This window comes from Cornus florida, unplaced genomic scaffold (genome assembly GCF_030987335.1).
Source record: "Cornus florida cultivar Cherokee Brave unplaced genomic scaffold, ASM3098733v1 CherokeeBrave_3.0.0_Hap2_Chr05, whole genome shotgun sequence".
Taxonomy (NCBI): domain Eukaryota; kingdom Viridiplantae; phylum Streptophyta; class Magnoliopsida; order Cornales; family Cornaceae; genus Cornus; species Cornus florida.
This window is the reverse complement of record NW_026775575.1, coordinates 18,462,701-18,468,754: the sequence shown is the minus strand read 5'-3', so window position 1 is coordinate 18,468,754 and position 6,054 is coordinate 18,462,701. Positions and strand designations below refer to the sequence as shown.

Genomic DNA, 6,054 nt, shown 5'->3' with positions numbered 1-6,054 from the left:
CCGAACGAATCTCTGGTAGTAGCCGGCTAGGCCAAGAAAACTCCGAATCTCAAACATCGTCTTCGGACATTCCCAATCCATCATCGATTTAATCTTTGATGAATCCATTGCAACTCCACTCTCTGACACAACATGTCCAAGGAACTTCACTTCTAATAGCCAAAATTTGCATTTCTCAAACTTGGCTTACAACTGATTATCCTTAAGGATCTGTGACACTGTCCTCAAATGATACTTATGTTCCTTTACCGAAGCTGAGTATACAAGAATGTCGTTGACAAAAACCACAATGAACTGATCAAGATGGTCACTGAATACACGGTTCATTAAGTCTATAAAAGCTGCTAAAGCATTGGTCAAACCAAATAACATCACCAGAAACTCATAATGGCCATACCTTGTGCGGAAAGTGGTCTTGGATATATCTTCATCCTTAACCCTCAACTGATAGTAACCCGATCTTAAATTAATCTTTGAAAAACAAGTGGCTCCTTTCAAGTGATCAAATAAGTCATCAATCCTAGGCAAATGATACCTGTTCTTGATAGTGACAAGGTTTAGCTTATGATAATTGATGCAAAGTCTTAAAGACCCATCCTTTTTCTTTGCGAAAAGAACCGATGCTCCCCAGGGTGAAGCACTAGGATGAATAAAGCCCTTAGCTTTTAAATCATCCAATTGAGCTTTCAGCTTATCCAATTCTATCGGTGCCATACGGTACAGTGCCATAGAGATTGGTGCAGTACCGGAAATGATGTCGATGGCAAGGATAACTTCCCAAAGAGGAGGAAGTTTAGTCAACTTCTCTAGAAAGACATCTGGAAACTCGTCTATAACTGCTGGAAAAATATGGCCCAAACTGCTGTCCTCCTCAGCCAATAGACTAGCCAAGTAAGACCTGTGGCGACTCTAGTCACCAATACTGAAAATCATCGTCGAGTGGGAATCGCTCGGATGTCCCACGAAGTGAAAACAATCTCCCGTGGTACTGCAAATAGACACTTGCCCGCGGAAGTAATCGATCGTGGCATGAAAGAAAGACAACCAGTCTATCCCGAGAATGACATCAAAGCCTTTCATGTCAAAAATGACGAAATCAAACTCTAAAGTCTGCCCAGCTATCTTAATAGCATAACCCCGATAAACACGGTCCAAAGACACTGGACCCCCAACTGGTGTGTCAACACAAAGGAAACTATCTCGTTGCGTGACCTCCAGACCCAAAGAATGTGCAAATGAAGCAGATATGAATGAATGTAATGCACTCATGTCAATAAGAACTCTAACCCAAGAACTAAAAACTAGAAAGATACCTCGAACTGTAGAAGTCCTAGTGGAGGTATCGGCCTGTGGAAATGTGTAAGCTCATTCCTGAGCCCCTGACTGCTGAGAACTGCCCTGGTGTCCCGACTGATGTCTGGAAGTAGTAGGTGTAGAACCTCTACCCGGATAAGAACCAACTGACGGCGCCACTAGCTGTGGTGCCTGAGGCACCCTGAAACCCAACTGAACAACTGCAGACTGTGCTGGTGTGGCCTGTGAACCAGTGCCACCTTGTGCTTCATTCTGTAGGCGTAGACATTCCCTCTTGAAATGTCCGGGTTGCTTACAGTAATTATAAGCTCCCTAGAGCCCCTACGTCGAAGCTGAAGACTTATCCGTCTGAGAACAACTGCCCTGAGGTTGTAATTATGGATAACAAGGCTTGATATGCCCCAGCTGCTGACAGTGGTGACAAATCAACTTCTCTAAAGGAATAAGAACTGTGAATGCAGACCGAGCTAGCTGTGACTGTCCCTGAACATGAGAACTGTCCCCGGCCTTACCCTTCTTCCATTGACCCCCAACAAATATCAATGAACCCTCTCCACGAGACTGCTTATATGAGCCCTTGATCCTGAGCTAATCTTGCTCTTCTGCCTCAACTAACATAGCTTTCTGGACCACCTCTCTGTAGGTCCTAAAATCCAATACTGAAATCCGTGGCCTAATATCAAGATGTAATCTATCCTGAAACTTTTTTGCCCTGAGCTCTGATGAGTGCTGAAATGTGCGTATTTAAACCTCTTAAGCTTAGGCATTCTAATACCTTTATCTATCTTACTTTACCATTTTAGATTGATTTCGTGTTATTTCCATTTTCAGGCACTTATCCCGAAAATAAGCTAACTCAGCCAAATAAGACCAGAAATGAAGCAATTGTGGGATAAATCAAAGAAAGGAGCCAAGTGGAAGCAAAATGATGCAAAAAGTGGAATTCAACATCTTCGATCGATCTCAGATCAAAGTTCGATCGATCCAACATGATCGATCTCAGCACTTCAAGATGGATCTGAGCCATGATGACATTTTCAGAGATCTTAAAAGCTCGATTGATCCAACATCATTCTTCGATCAATCGAACTACCTTGTCCTTATCCAAATGATTGATCTTATCTAGTTGTACCACCCTACCAACCACTTTTGTCCTTTTCCCAAAAATATCTTCAAAATATCTCAGATTTGTTTTTATCCAAAAAGGCGCCGCCATTGAGAATCGATCCAACTTCAGTTCGATAGATCGAACTTCCTCCAGTACGAAAAAGTTAAATTTCCAGCTTATTGAAAGATGTCCTTATCCAATCATTGGGGAATATTTTGTGCACATCCCCAGCTCATTTTGTGTGTCACTTGACCTACCTATATATAGAATATGATACACTTTTTGAGTAAGATCCATTTATCACAATAGAGGCTATTCTTAGGGAGGAAGAAAGGAGGAAAAGGCTAGAGACACAAGCTTGGGAGCTCTTCATCAACCAAAGAGTAGATTTCTTCCATGGAGTTTGCCTTTGAGGGTTGGAAAAGCATTACCATGAGTGGCTAGACATCCTCTCGGGGCTAGAGTTAGCCCCAAACATGCTTTCTACATCTTGATTTTGTGTATTATTGAGGGATTAGTGTTGTAATACATGTTTTGGCACTTTTATATATATAGATCTTGCTTATTTAATGATTCATGTGGTTCAATGCTTCCAATTGATCATTTCATTGTATCCATATATCTATTTATGCTAGAATAGATGTTCATGTGTTTATCTCTATTTCTTGTGTTATTGATGCATGTCTATGTGTATTAATGCTATAGATCTAGAGATTGTCAAAGCATAGTGCTTAATGGAATGCTCTTATAATTTTCTTGATGGTTCATGCTCATTCCTTTATGGATTGTGCCTCTCCCTTAACTTAATTAGTTTAATTTCATGTCATTAGCTTAATTGTAGTGTAGTGGTAGTATAGTTGTTAGATGGGAGGACAATCCATGCTTGTTATTTGATATTCCATACTTTTGAATGCAAGTAGCATATGTCTCTAATCTTGTGGTGTATTTGGCTTGTGAGCTTAAAGAAAGGATTAATGACTTGCTAGATATATTGTGCTTTTCACATGCTACTTAGACAATATATACTTATTGTTAGATATATTGTACTTTTCACATGTTGCTTAGATAATATATACTTAATTGGTCATCCTTGCTAATTGAATCAACCAAACACACACACACATCAACAGTGCAACACACATTTCCCTCATTAGTCACTTGTTAAGGGTGTAGAAAAGTATTGTTTGGTGGTGACCTCTAAACCCAAAGATCTCTCTCTCTTACTTACTCTTATTTGCATTCATTTATTTAGTTTAATTTGTTCTCTAGTTCAATCAACCAAACAACTATTTGTTTGATCACTTGACCTACTAACCCTAATAGTGATTCCACAACCAAATTCGACTCCAATCCCTTGGGATGATCCCTACTCACCCTAACTATATTTTTAGTGAAGGTAGTAGTGGCTTTTATAAATGTAAAACTTAGCCCTCGCCTTAATACACACTCTTAAGCTTGTGGTGGGACGGCGAACACCACCAGTTTTTGGCACTGTTGCCGGGGATTAGGTAACATCGTATTTATGGAATTCATTAGGAATTAGTACTCTTTTGATCGTGTCTTTATTTTGTTTTTAATTTTTGTTACTTATTGTGTTTGTTCTTGATTGACAAGGAGCATTGAGCTAGGAAGCAAGTAAAGGAGCATTCAAGCAAAGGAGCTAAGTAAGCAAGGAAAAATGCTAAAAATTTAAAAAAATTGCTAAGCTAAACTATAAATTTGGAGTTGAAGTGTTAAAGGACCTTTGTGAGACTTTCTTTACTCAATCCCTTAGTTAAATCGTCGACCCGCGTGGAGGCTTGTTTTTAAATTCTTAGATAAATCATGAGCTCCCGTGGAGGCATTCGTAATTGTTCTTTGCATCATTGTTGTTAAAGCATAAGAGTATTGGTTAAGTGTTTATGGAGGAAGTTTCATTGAATTGTTGTGAAGATGAAGTGTTTGTTCATTCATTGTGTTTATGTGTTTTACATTGTGCATGCATGGTCGTAGATCACTAAGACCAACTCTTGTCCCTCTTGATTTGCATCTTGAATCCGTAGTTAGAAATCCTAGTGGAAGAGGAAGTTCTAATTCTACCCAATCCATTACATCAATGGAAGGCCATAATGAAGACCATGTAGAGGACCTTGGTCACATAGACCAACAAGGTATCATTCATCCAAATGTGCATCATGAGAACATTCAAGTACCATTAGACATGCCTAAGCCATTTATTCACCAACCACAACAACAACAAGGCCAAGTTTCGTTTGGAATGCCAAGGCCAATGTATGCTCCACAACTTCCCATAATTTAAGGAAATCAAAATCAAGGTGTCCATGTTGCACCTCAAATTGCTAACCCTCCACTTGCTTTAAGAGATCACTCTGTGCCTAATGAATATAATGCACCCACATGCATTCAATTGCCTCCATTTAGAGCACATCATTATGAGATTAAGCCATAAACCATTCAAATACTTCCTAACTATCATGGACTTCCAAGTGAAGAACCTTACAAGCATTTGGATGAGTTTCTTGAAGTATGTTCCATCGTAAAATATACGGACATGCCGGAAGAGGTCTTAAGGCTTAAACTTTTTCCATTTACCCTTAAAGACAAGGCAAAATATTGGTTTAACAATCTTAGGCCTTTTTCAATAACTTCTTCGGCAGAAATGCAACAAGAGTTCTTAAAGAAGTACTATCTGGTTTCTAAGACCAATGCCATGAGAACTTCCATTAGAGAATTCACATATGGGGATGGAGAAACGTTTCATGAGGCATGGGAACGCTTTAATGAATTGCTTAGGAAGTGTCCACATCATGACATGCCCAAATGGCAATTAGTTTAATATTTCTTTGAGAGCTTATCAGACAATTACAAAGGCATGGTTGATGCTTCCATGGGTGGCTCTTACATTGATAGGCATGAGGATGACATGTGGCGTCTTTATGAGAGTATGAGTGAAAATTCTTTGCATAGAACATTGTCATCCAAGAATGGTAGAAATTCACAAGGTAGGAAGAGTGTTGGCTTACATCAAGTCGACCACTTAAATGAGATAGCCGCTGAAATGAAGTCTTTATCTCAAAGGTTTGATCAATTTTTGATTAACCAAAACTCGGCGAACCAAGTATCTTCCTTCCCTAACCATTCTCATCGTGCATCGAATGAATCATGTATGACTTGTTCTACTGTTTTTCATTCTACTTCTCATTATCTTCACAAACAAGTGCAAAATGAACCTAATGAACAAGTCAATGTAGCTTTTGTGAACCAAGGGAACAACCCTTATGGTACTTATTATAATCCAAGTTAGAGAAATCATCCGAACTTCTCTTGGAAAAACCAAGGAGAGGGCTTAAACCTTTCCCAAGGCGGTTTTCAAGGGAAGTACATTCCACCTCCACTTCAAAGCCAAGGATCCCAAGGTTATAGACCTTATTAATCACAAGGGAATCAATTTGCTAACTCTCATTTTCCCAACCAATCTTATTCCCAAGGAAATGCTAGAAGTCCCGCCTTTGAAGAAAAAGTTTTGAATGCTTTGGGCACTCTCGAGGCAGACACACAATTGCTTCATTCCCACTCTCAATCTATTGCGAAGCTAGAAACCCAATTAGGGCAAATAGCGAGTACTCTTAATG

General features: G+C 39.4%; 1 pseudogene; it reads right to left on the bottom strand.

Moving 5' to 3' along the window:
• Positions 1 to 5,092: 5,092 nt before the first annotated feature.
• Positions 5,093 to 5,236, bottom strand: LOC132310908 (small nucleolar RNA R71; annotated as a pseudogene).
• Between the last annotated feature and the right edge of the window lie 818 nt (positions 5,237 to 6,054).